The sequence below is a fragment of the Heliangelus exortis genome, chromosome 9 (assembly GCF_036169615.1).
Source record: "Heliangelus exortis chromosome 9, bHelExo1.hap1, whole genome shotgun sequence".
NCBI classification, from domain to species: Eukaryota; Metazoa; Chordata; class Aves; order Apodiformes; family Trochilidae; genus Heliangelus; species Heliangelus exortis.
This window is the reverse complement of record NC_092430.1, coordinates 18,809,811-18,829,589: the sequence shown is the minus strand read 5'-3', so window position 1 is coordinate 18,829,589 and position 19,779 is coordinate 18,809,811. Positions and strand designations below refer to the sequence as shown.

The window sequence follows — 19,779 nt, the reverse complement described above, 5'->3', positions numbered from 1 at the left end:
TTGATCAGGCCTAAAGTACAAGTTCAATAGACAACCCCCTTGGTCCTTTGTCTAGGAGAATAGCTACCATTGAAGGCCATGAGCAGGTTGCTATTAATATGACAGCCTGCTCTATCTCCCACTGTAATTTATAATGAAATACCTAATCTCCATTATTTTGATCCAAGCAGGCGATCCCATGAAAAAGTCTTTTCATCCAGTTCCCAATGGCAGTTACATGAGAAATGGCAAACCAATAATTTTTGTCAAGTTTTTTAAGCCAACAGAAATGCTTTTCCACTGCTACAGTTTCAAAAGGCACAGATAAAGCTCATTCACTGAGATGAATGAAAAAGCCATCTGGGGTTTTTCTTTTTGACTTCCTTTCCTTTTCTCCATCCTTGTAATCAAATTTGAGCAAAATCAAATGGGGCTTTCTATGAAAGTACCTTTTGTTGATCTGAACGAGCTGGTAATTTACAAAATACCCTTCCTTTGTGAGGAAGGCTAAAGAAAAAAAGAATCAGTAGCTTTTAAAGCTGGGCCTTGGTGGGACTCTAAATGCAGTGAAAGCAGTCTGTGTTGAGAGATTGAAATGCATTTCAAAGCCAGGCCTGAGTCAGGGTACAGGGAAGAAAAAACCTATGTGCATTTTATAAGAAGAAAAACCTGAATGGGAAGGGGAAAAGAGAGGAAAAAATCTGGATAATACATTAATCATTATTTTGGAAATTGTCTTCCTTACTGACACATACTGCGTAACTAGTGATTGAGAACTTGGATTTTTGTTCTATTATAGGCATCTCAACGTTTGTCTGTGCTGCTTTAAAGTTTGAGAGGCAAGGATCCTTGAACACTGCTGGACTATGTTTTAAATGTGTACATATATTTTTTCAACTTTGCTTCTTTTGGTTCTTTTTCTTTTTTTAACCTTGCCTGTGAAGTATTGTGGGGAAATATACTTGCAGGAAAGCTGAGTCTATTCTTTTTGACAAGCTAATATTTATTTTTTTTTGTATTTCTGCTTACCAGATTTCCTATTGGTAATTATTTCCCATTGGCTTAAACCAAAGGACAGTGTGGACAGCTAAAAAATTGTAAGTTTATTTCTTGGTTTTGTTATTTGTATTTCATGATTAATGTGGAAAAGCTGAAAATGATTAATTGCAAAATTTGTGTTATAAGAAGGTTGTACAGCTGTATGACTAACATGAAATATTGATGTGATTTAACTTGTACTATCTCTGTTACTTGCCATAATTGGCAACAGATACAGATGAGTGAATTGTTACATGCTAAAGGTAATACAGCTAAGTGCTAATTTAAATGTTCCATACAAATATGTGAGCAAACCTAGCCCATGTTTTAATCTTTTCATATTTGTATACTTGCTTAGAGTGCAAGGCATCTCTCATTTCTCCACTCGTGTTTTGAATTAGGGTATAAATGTATTTTAAAACAGCTTTCTTGGTGAACAATATAAAATAGTACTAGCAATTTTTAAAAACATGTTGGTGTTCATAGTAGAAATTCTGGGCTTTATTTTATTAAGAAAGCTTCTTATTTTTAGCTTGGCTTATGCTGTATTCTGTCAGGAAGAACAGAGAGGTATGAATATTACTGGCAAAGATAATGATGTTGTTAGTGAAGCAGTGGAAAAAACACATTGGATTTTCAGTTTTACTTTGAGAAGAGAAACAATGGACATGATTTAGAAATGAACTTTATAAGCTGCTTGGTTTAGATTAAATGATATGAGATGTGATCTTGTGGTCTTTATATACGTGCGTGTACAATGTCATTAACTGAGGAAGTATCCTGTAGGAAAACAGACCAGATAACTTACTTTGCTTTTTAACATAATCAAAAATGCAATCAACCATATGAAGTTTGAGTGTGTTCTCAGTAATGAAATCCCAAATTATTTAACAAATAGCTCCACAGTTATTTTCTGATGTAACCTGATACCTAATTGAATTGCTGAAGGTCCAGAAGTCGCCTTTGTATGTGAATTAATTTCAGACTCCTAGGTCTTACTATCCTATTCACTTAAAATTTTCTACAGGATTTGTTTTCTCACATGGTTTTGAGCCATTTGCTGCCTCCTAATGACTGATTTATAAAACAGCAAACATGGCAAATTTCCAAAAAACTTTTTCTGGAACTATCACTGCTGAATATTTTGTGATTGCTTTCTGGTTTTTCCTATATTTAGAATTGATGAAGAAACTTTTGAAATTAATGGCTTTGCTCTTTGATATTTTTTAATAGACCATCAGACTTTCCGCTCTGAGAACTGGGGTGCATTAATGGGAAACTTCTGTGGTACCAATTATAGAAACAAAGGCAGAAGTAGTTGACTTTGTTAGGATTGTGTCACTTAAACATCACAGGAATCTCTGCTGCCACAGGCTTGCACACCAGTATCATATGATGCTTACATTGGTTAAACAATTGTTTAACCTTCCCCTCCATTTTAAAAATAATAACTTATTTTTCTTTCTTTAGTTTTTAATGTTTCCTACTTTATACCTTCCTGATCTTTAAGATACAATCTTTGTTAAAGATTTTTAACACCTAATGGGTTTGGTGTTTGTTATTTAGCAAGTGGAATAACAAAGAACGAGAGCATCCCCCATGGTCTTACCCTGGTATCAAGGCTTCTCACCTTACTATGGACTGTTCTGAGCAGAGTGCAGCACCAGTTTGCTCAAAATCTTTGGGACCTGTCAAAACAGACATTAAGAGTTATATGGGACATGGTTTTATCTCTCTACAGTCTTTTGCCTCTGAACTCTACTTTTTAAGGATGTGATCTTAGAAGTAGAACAAATGACTTGAACTGGCATGAGTTGGCATTCCTACTTAGCCCCCTACTATTTCTGTGTAATTATGGCTGCACTCTAAACCTTTCCCTACGTTGAGTTGCACACTATGACTATTCCATTTGTAGCAGAACTGTAAGGTTGTTAAAGGTGGGTTGGATCTTACAGGAGTACCTCACACTTCACCTGATACCATGTTGCCAAGTCTTATCCTTCAGCCTTTCAGGCTTAAATATATTTTAGGCTGGAGTATGATGAACTAGTATCATAAATTACTTGCACTATTATTTAAAATAAATGTCCTTCTCCATTTCAGTCACCTGTTGGGAAGGCTTTGTTGCAGGAGAGACTCATAGCAACAAATTACTTTTTTTTTTTTTTTTTGAGTATGTGTATGATTATGTACTTAATTTGTACTTAATTTGCATAATTATTTTATTGTAGTCTCTGATTTGAATTTTTGAGAGGCATTTACAGTAGCTAAACAATAAAATAGGGAGCTCAATTTACATCAAATATGTTAAAAAGTACTTCCTCTGTTAGAGAGCATAATCCACTGCAGCATAAACTAGGAAATGCACAATTATGGGTGAGCTCTTGTAACTGTTGAACATGAGCTGCTAATTCTAGTGCTTAAGGTTGGGCTGCTTAATCAGATAGTTTGAATGTTTTATCAAATTGAGTTGATTTGGGATGGGAAAAGATTTTCAATCGACTTTTCAGTGCTTTCTTGGGTTGTTTTGTTCTTAATGTCCTTAACAGCAAGAGGTGCAGACAAAGGAGAATTCCTGAGTGTCACAATCCCTCTAGGGTTCTACATTGCCTTCAAGAAACACTTTTTTTTCTTCCAGCTAAATTTTTCAGTCAGAACACCAGAAATATACTTGGCCTCAGTGAATATACATAGCAACTCATGGTGTAACTGCATTCTTGTAAAAATCAGAAAAAAATGGAGAGCTTGGTAATTTTAAAACATTAATTAAGTGAGACTTTGCACCCAGGTGCTGATGAGCAAAACAGGATATCTGGAGTAGGGCTGGAGAAGGACAATGCTGTTTCAGTTTTTCCTGGGGCTGATGCTTAATGACATCAAGTTGGAGGTTGTGGCATTGTAGAATTTAATCTGAAAAGCAGAGTAGCTTGCACAATTTCTATTTTGTTCCGTCAAGTCCACCTCCAAGAATCTCTGTGTGTTTCCAAAATTTTTTAGATTTCAGAATTGGTTTCATTGAGTGTGGTGGTTGTCAAGGGGAGGACAGTAAAGCACTGCATTAAAATACTGATGCAGAGTGCTATTGCAGTCACCTTTAACTCGTGGCATTCCTGATACACCAAAAGTTTGCTTTACTTCAGCATGAACTGCATCATAACATGTTTTATTTGGGGAATTTTGTGTTTTTTTGTTTTGTTTTAGCAGCTCATTCCTTGTATATTCATACAACACCATGAAAAGCCTCAATTATTTTTATTTTGAGTGCCGACCTGGACTTTTCCTTTAGTCACTTAGTGGATAGCAAAGACTTAGCATTATGTAATAGGCAATGTAGAAAGAGGTGTTCCTGTAGAGTATTTCTAGTCTGACATAAAAAATTTCATAACAAAATAGTACAATAAATTGCTACATGTGACCTGCTGCAGTCAATACAGTGACTACAAATGTTTAAGACTTGAGACTAAAAAAAAATTAATAAAATTTTAAAAATGTGCAAATTTCTTATAGGATATATCGCTATGCAATAGAATAGTGATTTCTCTAATACTGCTGTAAAATACTTTCTGGCAGTTTTATCCTTTTTTGAGTGGAACAAAACCTCGGAAGAACGGAGTGCTGGAGTTTACAGCATAATAGTTCGTTATGTGGCCATCACACCCAGTATCAATGTCTTATTTAGCATTTTGTTTTCCCTCCCTGACCCAACTGAAGATAATTTTGGTTTTTATTTTTTTTTTATTCTGGGACCACAAGTTGTAGTTGGGTTTTTTTTGTTGGTGGTTTTTGTTTTGTTTTGTTTTTGTGATGCCTCATCCTTCTGGTGTGCATCTTCTGAGACATTGGGGGTCCAGACTCTCAAGTGTTATGAGCAAATGTCTTTAAATGGTGACTCTTTTCTTCTTTTGAGGGGAAAAAAAAAAGTGGTCTAAAACAGTTATCTTTATTTGAGCCGTGTTTCATTTTGGGTGGGAGTGTATTACATGCTTAAAGGTCAGTTGCTTAGGGAGGCAGCAGGTAAAGTCTCTCAGAGTGGCTGTAGCTTGTTGGAGCTCCAGCAGCCTCTTAGGCCAACAAACTCCTTACCTGTACAGGAAAGCAGAACCTGTCTGTTTGAAAGATAGGGGGCTCAGTGCTGAAATGCTGCATAATTGCTTGAGATAGCTATGGCTGTATTCTACTGACAATTGTGTTCAGTTCATTGCATTAAATGTATTTTTGGAGACTGAAACAATTTTTTTAAAGTGCAAGCATAGCCTCTGGTGGTGTACAGTCCTTTCTCTGTGTTTCTGCAACAGACAGAAAACCACAACTACTTTTCAGATTGTACAATAACATCCATGTTCCATTTCCAACTTTCCTTATATTACTGCATCTTAGATTCCTGTTTGCAATAAAAGCTATGTACATGGAATTTTCTTGAAATAATCAAACTTCTAGACTATGGATTTATAGGGATGTTTCCTGTTCCTTTTATTTGGAACTGAAGAATGTGATGATGTTAGAAGGTTATGTCTGGATTATATTTTTTAATCACTTTCTCATCCCTTTCCTATACCATCTTTGCTTTCTTTACTCTGTACATCTCAGAGCTTCCTAGGCCACTGAGATTTTGACCTTGATTAGCCTCATATTTGTGTATAAAAAGAATTCTACCAGAAAAATATCTAACTGGCGATCTTGGAGATCATACTTAGCATTGATGATATGCTTTTTCAATTTAGAAGAGTAAGGAAGGATAAATTTATGGGTAATAGCAAAATAAAGGCTTTTCATCAGACTGATGCAAGCTGTCTGTGTATTGTGGAAATGTGCCACTAATAAAAACATGGCACTATTTTCCTAGCCTAACCTGGCAGATCTATGAGCGTAACTGGTTACTGTCAGTAAAATACTTCAGAATCTAGTGGGAGGTGGACAGCTGTGTGAAGAGCTTTTAAATATTTGGCCACTTCTAGCACTTATGTTTACTGTGTGAAGTATGATTATCGCTGCCCAGATTGTGGTTAGTAAGATGCTTGTTAGGAATTCTTCGAGTTCATGTTTTCTATTACTCTTTATTTTTGAAACAGACTAAGAGTATTAGATTAAGTTTCATCATGATACCATGGCTGCTGGATCTGATTGGGTATGATGCCATCTCTTGAGTTAGAAACATGTATGTAGTTGATTTTCACTGCTTTATGCACACAGAAGCACAAAAATGCTCTTTTACAGTCTAAGGGAGCAAGTCCCTGGGAGAGCTCTGCCTGTTCTATCAGCTATTGTGCTCTAATGCTTCTTTATTTCCCCTGCTTGAGCTTCTCTGAGGATTCTCTCACTGCAGCTTTGCAGTGCAGCCTTGCTGGTGCCTGCCAGGTCTAACAGGTAGATATGACTTTTCTTATGCATGCTGGTACCACTGCAGCTCAAATAGAAGCATTAAATGGATGAGGAGTAAATATAGACTAGATTGAAATTTAGAGAGTATTTTGTGAAACGGGTATGCAGCTTACTAACTACATAATACATGGAAAATCTTGCAGCAGTTGAGAGCAGGGATGAACTAAAACAATTGACAGACACCGTATTTGTAGTCTGGAAATTTTTTTCCATGAAATGCATGTTGCAAGGGGCTGAGATCTCATTTTAGTTTTGCATATATTTTGTTAACACTTTAAAGCTGAAATTCTTCCAGAAATTTCTTTGGAGGTGGTTTGTTTGGGGGTTTTTTTGTTGGTTTTTTTTTTATTTTTTTATTTTATTTGTTTTCAGTCAAGTATATTTGACTCTGCTTATGGAACAATCATAGCCTGCATATACAAGAGAAATGTCTGAGGGGATTGGTAGCATACAGAAGCGGATGAAGGAAACTGTCAAGTCAGTGTAAACCCTGAATGGATTTATAGCAGAGAGTAAAGTTAAAATGTATTTGATTTAGAACAGAATAAGCAACATCTTTTTTTGCTTGCTTTCAGGAACTTGCCATGTAAATTCAAAATAAATGGAAAGAAAAAAGTTATGAAAAGAAAAGTAGCTGTAACACAGATTGAATGTTTGGGTGGGAGTGAAAGTAGGAGTTACTGGGTTGGAACAGATTCTTTGAGATGTGTCACATCATACCATTAAAATAAAGGGGTAGACATAGTAATTTTAAAGGGATAAAGTGTAAAAGTTGGGAGATATTAATGCAGTAAAATGAATTGTTCAATTCCCAACTTACTATTATGCATATTATACACACAAAATGACTAGATAGCAAGATATGTTCTTGGTTTGTTTGTGAAGGGAATTATTACAGTATAGTAGGAAACTTTGATCTCATCATTTCCCTCTGCACGTGTGTGTGTTTGCAATGTCATTGTGATTCCTGTAATGGCTTGCTTTTTGATCAGATTTGTAATATGATCAAAAAACCTTCATAAGGGTTCCAAATTCTTTCATTTGTGTGCACTTGTATTCTTAACAGCTCTAGTCCTAATATGAGAAAGCTGAAGGTCAGAGAAATTGTTTCAGTTTCTTTTGTTCTGCCACAGACATCTTAGTGGCCATGGGCAACTCACTTCATCTGTCTATTTTCCAGTGATATCAAGTCATACTGACAGAATTTTGATAATAAACAAATACCTTTATAGTATTTAAACACTGGATAAAAAGGTTCTATAGATTATCAAGATTTTTTTTTTTCATATGATGGGCTATAAAGCTGTATAGTTCTATTCCATGGTGAGATGTTTAGTCAGGATCTTGTTGCCATGCGTCCCCATATTCTCTTACCTGGGCAGTTCAGTGTTTACACCTGTACGTGCAGTGCCCTACCTTCCCATTTTATTTTGGATTGTTTGATGCAGAACCCAGTTTTTCCTTGGATAATTGCAAAACCTCTAAGGAGACCTAGCTCTAAATTCTGATACAGCCTTTGTCTTCCAGGGACAGACCTTCTCAGGCGCCCTGTGAGATACAGAAACAGATTGACAGTAGGTTGTGCAGCCTTACATGGACATTCTGTGGAGTTCCTTGTCCAAACTATTTTTTGAGTGGCTATGGTGTCAGTGTTGTTCTTGCTGATGACAGATCTTCATCCCTTTGCATGAAAGATGCCAAAATGAGAGAGGAATTATTTTATTTATTTTAGTCCTGCAGGAGCCTTCCCAAAAGAGTAAAATAGGAAAGAATGATACAAGTTGAGAGTGGTAAATCCCATTTGTTGTGTGTTGCAAAAGAGTAGGGAACGAGGAAGAAACATGAAACCTTGATTTTCTGCAGTGCAGAATTACTTCTGCACTGCAATTAAGATGGTGCAATGTATCTAAAAAGTGTATCTCAATTTTACAGTGGTACCCATTACTTGTTCTTCCATTCCTTTGATGTTTTACAAATCGTATCAAGAATGTAAAACATCTTCTTTTAAAAGAACCCCTTTTTTTTAAGGGAAGAAGAAATAGGGATATTTTTAATTAATGTGCAGCTATGATACATATATAACAAAGCCTGGGAATTCCAAAAGGTAGACAGCTGTGGTCTTGTCTTAACCCAGTGGTGTGAGTAAAAGGCAGTGTCATCCTGAACTTCAAATTTTCCTGGCTTCTGTCACTTCATGTTACAACTTTTAGTGTTAGTAATATACTTTTTTTGTGTGTTGACAAGCAATAGCTAAAAACGTAGTTTGACAAGTAAAATTAAGAAGATGATACATAAGTCATAGAAGTTCACTGTGATAGTAATGTCTTTTTTAATATAAGTGTAATATTGAGTACTTGGGAGCTACTATCTATAGCTACCACCAGCTCCTGCCTTTGAAAAGAAACTATATTTTAAGTTTTATATATAGACTACACAGTGTGAGAGAGGGAAAAGCTTTTAGCTGAGCATTATACTTCAGTACAGAGCAGGAACTAAATGTAGTAGCTATGTCATCACAGCAAGGTTGCTTTTTTGCCAAAATACAAAAAAATAGGAGAGAAGTACATTACTGCTGGTACAGTGATTAGAGAGAAATTAATCTGGTTATAAATCCTGTCTTGAGTGGCAAGATCCTGAGCAATGTAGTTTTGACCACCAGCACTTCTGCTAACTCAAATTTTTCTCATTAATCTCATTTTAACTGATACTGTAGTGAGCTGTGAGAAACCTGAGATTTCAGCTCTTTGGGAAGGTTGTGCACTCTAACTGGAGCTAACCCAAGGAATACTTTGGATGCTTCTTCCTTGAGCATAGCAGCTATTCAGGCCTTCTTGACAAGCCTCCTGTACTTCCCTCTAAGGAGGCAGCACTTGAATCCATTTGCAAAGAAAGGAGGAAGCAGAAGAAACCTAGTAGTTTGAGATGTAGCTTGAGATTGCTACCTTCTTCAGCTCTAAGCTTGTCTCTGTCCTTTTTGTCTTCTCTTTCTCCCTTTGCCCAATTCAGTATCAAGAAGGGGAAGAAGTGTGGGGCCTGAAAGTGCAGATTCCAGACAGCTTCAGGAGGGACAAATATGACTGTGTGAAAAACTGTGTAGTTCTGAGACCCAGGTGAAAGTGAGTGATTGGGAAAGGAAGAAATCCAACTGTTTCTGGGCATGAAGATGGGCAGATGTTAATTGCAAAAAGAGAATACAGGATTTACAACAAAACAATGGTCTTTTGAACTCCAAGACCCAAATAGCCTGCAAGTGCAGGTCTATTAGGAATTTGTGCAGAGCTCAGTTAAATCAGGCTACTTGAACAATGTTAATTGTGTGGTTTTATACAGAAGCATAGCTGCTTGACAAAAGCAAGAATAACCCATTTTTGCTTTTAATTGAGTTTTTTAAACTTTGGGCTAGTTGAGTAAAAGTATAGAACAGCTGAGTCAAGTCCTGGAAATCCCTTCTGTCCTGTCCTGCTCTTGCTAGCATTCAGCAGAACTTGCAGGTTAATGTCACTGTGGAAGAGCTGTTTTCCAGTGGGTTCAGTCATCCAAGATTCTCAAATAAGCTGTCATGTCAGGTTCAGGCCCTGATCTGCCCTCTCCCAAGTTAGGGATCTCCCCTGGCTATGGGATCCCTTTTACTGAATAATGTTTGTAAAATGAGGCAATTTAAATGGGTTGTACTACCAGACAGCATATTACTAGAGGATCATAGGCCCTTCATCTGAGGTATTAGAGTGCAAACCTCCTCAAACAAATGATGTCAACTTTTTACAAAATCTGGACAGTGTTCCAATGGTTGAAATATTGTGTAAAAAGGAACATTACCACCTCTAGCACCCTCTTGTGTTTTACTTTTAAAATGAAAGGGAGGAGGTCTCTTGAAATTCATCATGAATTCATTGAAATTCATCATGAAGTACAGTGATGGTGTTAGTCATTCTCTGAACATGCTGTTGGACTGGACTCTTAAGCTAAACCAGACAGTTATTTAAGCAGGATCTTTATTAGGCCTACTGTAAAAAAGGACAATCTCCTGCCCTGATTTCTTTCTGTGAGGAATAAGGAGTGATTTGCCAAGCCTGGGGGGAAAATGCTGGCAATTATTCTGCAGATTTCAGTTGCCTGGCAGTTAAATTACACGCAGTTCCTCTGTGACATTTGGTTCTTCTCTGGATCTGGACCACAGTACTTGGTTGTAATGTGGTTTTGCATTTGAGGATTCTTGGGTTTTTTTAGTTTTGTTCACTAAAACTCAACAATTTTTATGTTCTTAACTTTGATTTTGTTATGTATATAATTAATTTGTTAGGTCTATAATTAATTAATTAGGTCTGGTCCTAAGAGCCTGATCCTGGGAGAATCATGACAGATCATAGCACTTATGCTGAAGTCAGTGGAGTCTTCACTTGTGGAATAGAATAAGGTTACAAGAAATGTAGATGGGCTGTCCTGTGTGTGAGATCAAGAATCACCATGGTTACTTACCCAGTATTTTGCAATCTCTCTCTCATGCTTTTAATTTTCTTTTTTAGTTTTTGTATCATACTAATGACAGTTCCTAAATCTACTCTGTACAAGAGTTATGAACTGGAATGTTTCTTGCTTTGCAGCATTGATATACCTATTAGTACCAGGAAGCAGTGGGTTGTTATGAAGTGATGGAACTGCTGCTGGTCACTCAGTGCATTCTTCTTGACCCCTATGTACCTGCTTGTAAAATTAGAATTTGCTTCATTAATGTAAGAGTTATTACTTGCAGCACCATTTCCCTCTATTATGGGACTGCTCATGTCGTACGACAATGGCAGTCTGCTTTCTGGTTGTTGAGTTTTGCATAATTGCAGATAGAAGCTTGTATTTAGTGCCTGAGGAGATTTAGGTTTAAGTAAAGGTTCATTCTCTTTGGTGGTCCCACTTAGGAGCTGGTATTCCTGGTGTCTGTCAGTTTGCAGTTCAGTGCTTTCACTGACTGTTGAATGGCAAAATATTAGCAAATATGGTAAAAATATTCACAAAGATGTTTTATAACATTCAAGGAGCAAATAATAAAGAATCAAACAAGATTTTTCTTCAAGTATAATAAATATTCTTGTTCATCAAGTGTAGTCTTCAGTTTCCTGATCGTGTCAAAAGGTGGGAAAACAGCTATGAGAGGTTAAGTAGAGCTGTTTGCTCAGCAAAGTAATTGGTAGACCATGTTCTGTAGAAATAGTTTGGTTTATAATTTCTGTTTAGTCACAAAACCACTTATGAATATAAGGAAAGGTAGGCACAGAGAGAAGCTGAGCTGCCTTGGAGTATATGGGAGGTAGATCTGATTCAAGAATCTTCGATAGCACAGGTGATAAATGTTGCTTTTCTTTTTCATTTTAGCTTGGTTTGATGATGTGGTTTTTCTTAACACATGGGATTGTAGGTGACCTTGATTTTCTTGCTTATAGCCTTAAGGAAGTGAGTGATACTCTTATCTTTTGGGAATAATGCCTCACTGCACATAAATTGATCAGTTTTAGTCTGCTTAGCTTTCTCAGTTGCTGCAGTTAAACCACTGGTTTTATATTGCTGCATTTATAAAGTAGGTGTAGCAGTTAAAGTAAAGAATTGAAAGAGTGTAACCAGCTAAAAAAGGAAGTTAATGGAAGAAAAATAGTTCATCTGGAAAGCAGAAACATTTCTTTTCTTTTTTTTTTTTTTTCAAGATTCTTTGAATTAGATCTTGAGCAGTGCTTGCCAAGGGAAGTGGATAGTCACATAGAATAGGAAAGAGGATTTTTCATAGAATCATGGAATGGCTAGAGTTGGAAGGGACCACAAAGATCACCTGGTTTCAACCCCCCTGCGTGGGCAGGGACACCTCCCACTAGACCAGGTTTCTCAAGGCCTCATCCAATCTGTCCTTGAACACTTCTATGGAGGGGGCACCCACACCTTCCTTGCTCAACCTGTTCCAGTGTCTCACCACCCTCACAGGAAAGAGTTTTTTCCTAGTGTCTAACCTAAATCTCCCCTCTTCAAGTTTGAAACTATTTCTCCTTGTCTTCTCACTACACAGCCATGTAAAAAGCCCTACCCTAGCTTTCTTGTAGAACCCCTTCAGATAGTGGAAGGTTGCTATTAGGTCACCTCAGAGCCTCCTCTTCTCCAGGCTGAACAACCTTCCTCAGCCTGTCTTCATTGGAGAGGTGGAAGTAATAAGGAAAGTAATGATGGAAAACAGCCAATCGGAATGTGGACAGGTAAAGAATAATTAGACATCATCTTTAAATAGCACAAGAGTTTTTGCTCTGTTCATATCATTCTGTGTTGTGCCTTTTGCTAGGATTTTATACATTAAGGTTGCCACGTATTGCTTAGTGTTGTTAATACGCAAAATCCTGGCAAAAGGTTGACATTGTAATGGCTCTAAAGGACCCATTTCAATGTAAATCCTAAGGGTCTATCAATGTGCAGGGGATTTATGTGGGTGAGTCCCATTAATGGTAATGGGACTTATGTGCGTAAATCTCTTCTGCGTTGATGGGAAAATAGACTCCTTAGTATGCAAAGTCTCATTTGAAATCAGAGCATTTGCATAAGATCCATACATAGCATGGAACTCTGTTAAAAACAGTATGAAAAGAAGATAATACACCTTAACTACTTTCGTGGATAACTACTTATGTAAAAAGAATGTTCTTTATATTATATATTTTACTTTAAAAAATCTTCTCCAAGAAGCCAAAATACTTGTGGTTTTGCTAATGTGGATGGTTGCTTTTTATGTGAGTGTAGCTGAGCAAAACTATTACGTATAGCTGTGCAACTTTTGCACTAGGCTTATGTCCCAACATTCTGCATGAAATATTTAATTTTTAATAACTTGCAGAATTAGCAGAACCACGAGATCTTCCAAGTCCCCATTTGGCTGCAGTTCTCAAAACCTATTGATCTAGTAAATGTTTTCAGACAAGACTCATTGTGTTTGAATACTAAAAGGTACTAAAAAAAGTCACTGCTCCTCAGAATATTCCAACATTTGATATAAAAACATTTAACTTCAATTCAAAGTGTCTCTCTGGCACGTGCTTGTCCAAAACTGAATTACATCCCAGCAGGAAAGTTAAGCTGTCATATTATGTCAGGAGGCTGTAAATAAAGAAAATATGAGCGCTGTGCTTTCCAGCAGGTGTCACTGTTGGCAAATAGAAAATAGAAACTCTCGACATCACAGTTAATGTAGAGTTGAAAATATTTTGGAGGAAGCAATGTATTTCTTTTTGTTAATCTCCTCCTTGTAATATACAGGTGGTTATTTTGTTAAGCTTCCTGGCATATATTGCTTAGCTTAGGGAGGCTCAAATGGACACAAATACATTACTACAAACTTAAAATATTGCTTGGAAAATATTTGATCTGTTAATGGCCTACTTTGTTCTTTGCTGTATTGCATCTAGATTTGCACTGTTATTTTAAAAAATAGGTATGAGCATAAACAGTTATTTTGCTATTTCTATAGCTTTGAGGTTGGTTAAGGAGAAGAATAAGTTGATTTTGCTCATGCAGACAAGAAGTGGCCTGCGCAGAGTTCTCATTTTTTTAATGAGAGGAGGAGGAACTTGGATGTAGGTAGCTACTTAAGATTTGAATGAGTCTTTCTTCAGAATGAGGTGCCCTCTAAAGAGAGAGGTCAGAGCTGAATTTATTATAATATAAAGGATATTTGCATTTTAGATTCAGGAAAATTGTTGAATCTAGATGTTTTCCCCTATTTTCATGTGCACAATATTAATTTTGCAACCCTTATCTCACTAGCCAGCATATATTAGATAATTAAGAGTTGCTCTAAAAATGCAGCTTAAATAAGCTTTAATAGTCATTCCTGAGTGAAGTAAACCTCTCAAATTCTCTTAAATGGACAGAATAAAAATGTCTTATGATTTTATCAGAAATATATCTTATATATAACATGTCTGTATTTGGAGATGTTGTAGGATGAATGGCCCAAGTGGAAGCATTTTGTCCAGTTTTTCAGAGTTGATATTTTTGTGTGCATTTACAAAAAAAGTCTTTTCCCATCTATGTAGCACAGAAGATTAGTTTTTCCAGCTTGACTGTAGTTTCTGAAGGATGCTTTATGTACTATGGGCCAAGTTCTTACTGAGAATCACGACAATTACTATGGCATAAAGCCAGATCGATTGCATATTTCTTAATACTAGGTAGTATCTTGCTACTTAAAGTCCTGTTGTGAAGTCTGAAGTCCAGTGACAGCAAAGAGACTGGGTTATGTCCCATGTATAATTACACAACACTTGGTACAGTCACATTATGAAGGAATTTTTATTTCCATGTGTTTTTGAAAGAAAACTTTCCTGCTCCTCTTTTGGTGAGCAGATGATTTAAGGATCTACAGCTGTTCCAGGAAGGGGACAACACTGTGCCTGATTGCAGCACCTGACTGCACAGGTAAATTGCATCAGGTTACAGCTGAGTATTGTTACCCAGCAGCAATTAGCACACCCCAGCTGGGAAGGACTGAGTTTAAAACCAAGAGGCCTTCACAAGTAAACCACTGCAAGACAGGGAGATAACGTGTCCTGAAGCTCTCAGCTTCATTTCATCGGGTGTTCTCAGGAGCTATGTTTGGCCACCAAGGTGAGTTACAAACCTTGGGAGCTGAAGTAAGGGGACTGTGGGTGCTGCCTCCTCTCAGCAGTGTCTGTGGGGTGATGGCCACAGCACTTGGGGACCAGCAGCATGGCTGGATGCCTTGGAGAGAGCTCTGCCTTGGTGGGATAGCAAAGTGCTGCTTTCTTGGTAGGTACATCTCCAATAGCATTGTTTGGATAGTGTAGCTGATGATTTATTTTTTTTTTTAATGCCTGTAAGATACAAAATGAGCTCCTTAAGGTAACTTCAAGATTGAAAGAAGGCAGAGGCTCTGCTAAAGAGTGTTTGATGTAGTAGTAAGTCATATAATAGCAGTTGGTATGTAGTCTAAGCACATATCACAATGCTTGTGTGCTCAGTAATGGTGCACAGTAACATGATCAAATATTTGTATGGGTATATGTCTGAAAAAAGTTATGTAAATTTCAGTATCAGATCTTGTAACTTTAAATTGAAAAAAATCGAGTGGTTTTAGTAAAATGGACAACATGTATAACAAATTCCATCTTAAGGAATGAACAATTGTATGTTTTAGTTGATGTATCTGTGTGGGTATATGCTGAGTGAATGCAGCTTTAGCACTCTGTTCTTACTGTGCTAAATTTACAAGTTTTTTCTCCCATGGGAGTGATGTTGGAAATCAGATACCTTATGATATCAGTGTAAAAGAAATTTATCACGTGAAAGCTTTTCATTTGGAATGAGTGCACTGAAAGTAGCCAAAACGTTGCAGCTAAATAGGCAGTTTATTCAATTTTACAAATTAGAAATATTAGGTTAGTAAATTTTAGTGATTTTTATCACTCAGGACATTTTTTACTTGCTCGTCTTATAATGAGATGGTTCTGTTGGTCCTCGCAGAATCTAGTCCTGGACAAACTTTGGATGCATGTACTTTCTTGCAGAACAAAGTTACTTTGTGAGATCCAATGGGCTTGATCTTGCAAGTCCAAAGTCAGTTTTGTTGAAAAATTACGAGAAAATTCTGAATCTGTTTCTCTGTTGTGGCCTCTAAACTCTTGTCCATTGTACATAGAAGGATTTCTAGGGCTTGACTCTGGAGTTCTGGGATTTTTCTGAGGATCTCCAGTGTTTCTGGGAAGATGAGTTGTAAGCTGTATCATGGATAACTGAATGGGCTACTTCTGATTCACAAGATTTCAGATTTGTCATGTTAGATGAACAGTGAAGATACCTTAATCTAGGAAGAAATTAAGTAATTTTGTGTGCATAACTGAAAGACTTCATTGCTGTCATGGTATTATGATTGCATGATAAGGGAAGGACTTGCCAGTGCTGTGTGCATCTTTAAGGGTGGAGTAGCACTAATATAATAATAAAGGATGTTAAATTTCTCTCTTTCCCAGGTATTTTCTGCTACTTGGCAATTGCCAAATGGTATAGCTTCTTTGCCTCTTTTCAGACTGAAGCAATTGTAAGAAAAGCAGTCTTTTAGTTCTTCATTACACTTGCACTTAGAAAAATTCTATCCTAAGCAAACTTATCATCTGGAAAATAAGCAGCATGTTGGAGGGACCATTACTGCTTTACTTTGAGTTACCCTGGCAAGAGGGGAGGACCTTGGCAGGAGGGATTAATTTTTTAATTTTCTTTTTTGATTTAGTATCAAAATAGATTTTAATTTTGAAAAAAATGTTGTTAGTACATCTTCAATATTCTGCAAGTGAAGACTATAAAGAAGCTAGGAAATAATTTGTATTACTAGAGCTTCAGATGATCCTTTCAGAGGTCACTGGAAGTATGGCAGGCAAAGAATTTACAGAATGAGGTCTGTGATTAGTTAAATACATAGCTGTCCATGCTCAAGGACAAGGCCCAATGCTTTTATTGTCAGACTGGTATTTGGATTGGGTGTGATACTGTTACTTTAAGCTTTGACTGCAACTCCCTTTCAGATTGCAAAATTTTCTGCACGACACACATAATATGGTGTAGTTAATTTTATGCCTTTAAGTACCTGTACTCTGTATTAATTGACTAACAAAATGTGTTATGCAGTAAGGCGGACACCAGTGTCCAGGTAGTGTTCTAAGAGATCAGGGACATCAGTGATACCACATTTTCTTTTATGTAATCTGCACTTTCTCTCCAAGCATATCTATAAAGCACCAATAATTTTTGTAATTATGGACGTCTGAAATTCATTACATGGTAAATGTGTATTCCCAAGGATGACTGATGTGCTTAGAGGATTGTGTATAATGAGTGCTTTGCATTTCATAGATTTGACCCAAAGAGAGGGTAAGATCCTCATACAGTTTTCTGAGCACCTTTATATTTCTTCCAAAGAAACCAGCAGTTACAATCCCGGTGTCTTTTAACATCATGTTCTGCAGGATAGTAAAGTGTGTGTGCATACCTAAATAATGTCATTCTCCAGGATAGTATCAGAAGACTGGGTGGAAAGTATATATTATATGATAATATATATATTATAATAAATAATAAATAAAATATTTATAAAATATTTATAAATATATAAATATTTATAAAATATATTATTTATAAAATATTATAAATAAATAATAATAATAAAGATAATAATAAATATATATGGCAGCAAAATAAATATATAGTAACCTTAGTTTTGCTAAGGTAATGGGTCACTTTTCTTTAAAGAAAAACTTGAGAAATGTATTTGTCCAATGATACTATACAGTGCCTCATGTTTTGGGGGCAGTGTGGGTAGGCAGGAAGATACCCATGAGAAGAGAGGAAAAGAAAACTGCATTAATCAGATGTACATGATAAGCTGGTCTGGTACTCACACCTTGAAGGGCTGTGAGCAGATAACTTGAGCAGCCCCTTCTGGTGTTTGAAATTCAGGTTTTATGGATCTTCTTCAAATGCCTAAGAGGCTTTGAATTAATCTTCTCAAAGACTTGCCTGAGTAATTTTTAAATGGTGTAAGATATTTCTTTGTTTTGTTTTTGTAAGTTAGAGAGTTTGATTTGTTTTAAGAAAGTATTTGCAGTCATAATTAAGAGAGATATTAAGCTTAGTGTTAATTAAACAAATTGATGTGAATATCTGATTGAGTCCTGAGAGGGTTAGATTTTCCCCAGCTGTGAGAGAGCTCACATCAAAAGCTGGGTAATTTGTAAGTTGACTGCATGAGTGATGAAGAAACTACATTGTAAGTCTACCATAGAGAGAGAGCAGAACCTTGCTTCTGTGGAAAATGATGATTTTTATTTTTGGGAGAGTGAAGGTCTGATTATTTACTTGTGTTTAATAAAATCACAGGATATTCCTCCCTCCCTCCACAGGATGCTTTGGAGAAAAAGAACAAGGAAGGATATATGGACGTAAGGATGCTTCTTCACTTGTTTACAAGGGATGCTCACTACAAAGTTTCTGTTGCCCTTTTGTGCCCAATTTTGTTCAAGATGAAATCTGACCTTGCTTTAAAGACTGTAAAGGTTGGATCAGCTGACTTCCAAGGGTTTCTTTCAATCCAAATTATTCTTCAATTACAGTCTGAGGTCCACGTTTGGATCCAGTATGTTAGAGGACACCTTTGACACAGTTCTAAAAATAGGTGTTCTGTAATGATATTTAAAGAGGACTTTTATTCTGTGAAACATTGATCCTGAAGCCTCTTTGAAGAATCTCCTGGGGGTTTTGACAGTCTTGATTGTTTCTTTTTTAACAGATAATAATATGAAACAATTAGGCTGCTCTATTTAGATCTAATTATTTTACAGGAGCTGCAGCATTTGCATGCTCTGCACACTGTCAGAAAATTAGGAACGAGAAAGGTTTTTTTGTTGCTTCTCTCAAACGTCTGCAACATATGTTTGTAACTTTCCCTGTGAAGGAGAAACTGGTACCTTTTTTCCTGGTTTGGGTTTATGGCAACTTGATTCCAATGTATCTGAGAGACAGCTGCCATCTCCTCTTTCCTGAGGGTTAGCCCTAGAATCATGACAGTGCCCAGAAGATGGGTAGCATTGTAAGATTTTTATATATGGGATTTAACTAAGGCAATACACAAGCATTTATCTGTTAAATTGCATCAGCATGGTTTTGGATGTTTCTTCTGACTTGGTTCTGAAAACCATGCTCTAAAACTTCCAAAATACACTGTTTTATAGAAGAACTGTTTGGTTTGGTGTTTTGATTTTTTTTTTTTTTTTTTTTTTTTTTTTTTCCTCACTGACACATACCCTCTGAAGTAGATTGAGCACTAAGGGTACCTATCCCAATGACATCTACTCAGATTTTATGCTTCCTGTTATGACGGTCCTCTGTAGTATGAAGGATGTCCCCACACCTAGGAAGACAAACCCAACAAGTGGGATGATTTGTATGCAAAAGGTGGTAATGGTGGTGTAGTTTTTTCTTTGGTTATGGTTTTTGTTGTTTGCTTTTTTTTATTATTAAGCTGTTTAGTTTATGATTTTTTATTTTCAACTGAGTCTTTTATTACAGTACATCTTAGTCTTTTAGCCACTTCTGCTACTTGCAGTTATAAATTATTTGGGTGTTTTTGTTTCTCCCATTGAGATACTTAGGAAGAAAAGCCTAGAAAAGAAATACCTATTTTTATGTAACAGGAAGGTGTTTTTCAAATGTCATTGAGTTTCTTAGAAATTTCTAGAAATCATTTCAATATGATAGAGAAAAAGAAGAAAAAAAAAAAAGTAAAAGTCCCTTCCCATAACAAGAAATATCTTCCTTTATTTAGAAAAGTGTTCAAGTGTATTCTCTTGTAATTCT

General features: G+C 36.4%; 1 long non-coding RNA gene across 4 annotated transcripts in view; it reads left to right on the top strand.

Moving 5' to 3' along the window:
* LOC139799978 (uncharacterized) overlaps positions 1-19,779 on the top strand; it is a 238,213-nt gene that overhangs the window by 16,856 nt on the left and 201,578 nt on the right. For all 4 annotated transcript variants that reach the window (XR_011727534.1, XR_011727531.1, XR_011727532.1 and 1 more), the window contains exon 2: positions 1,012-1,076. This is a non-coding gene — a long non-coding RNA (uncharacterized lncRNA). The remainder of the gene's footprint in view (positions 1-1,011; positions 1,077-19,779) is intronic.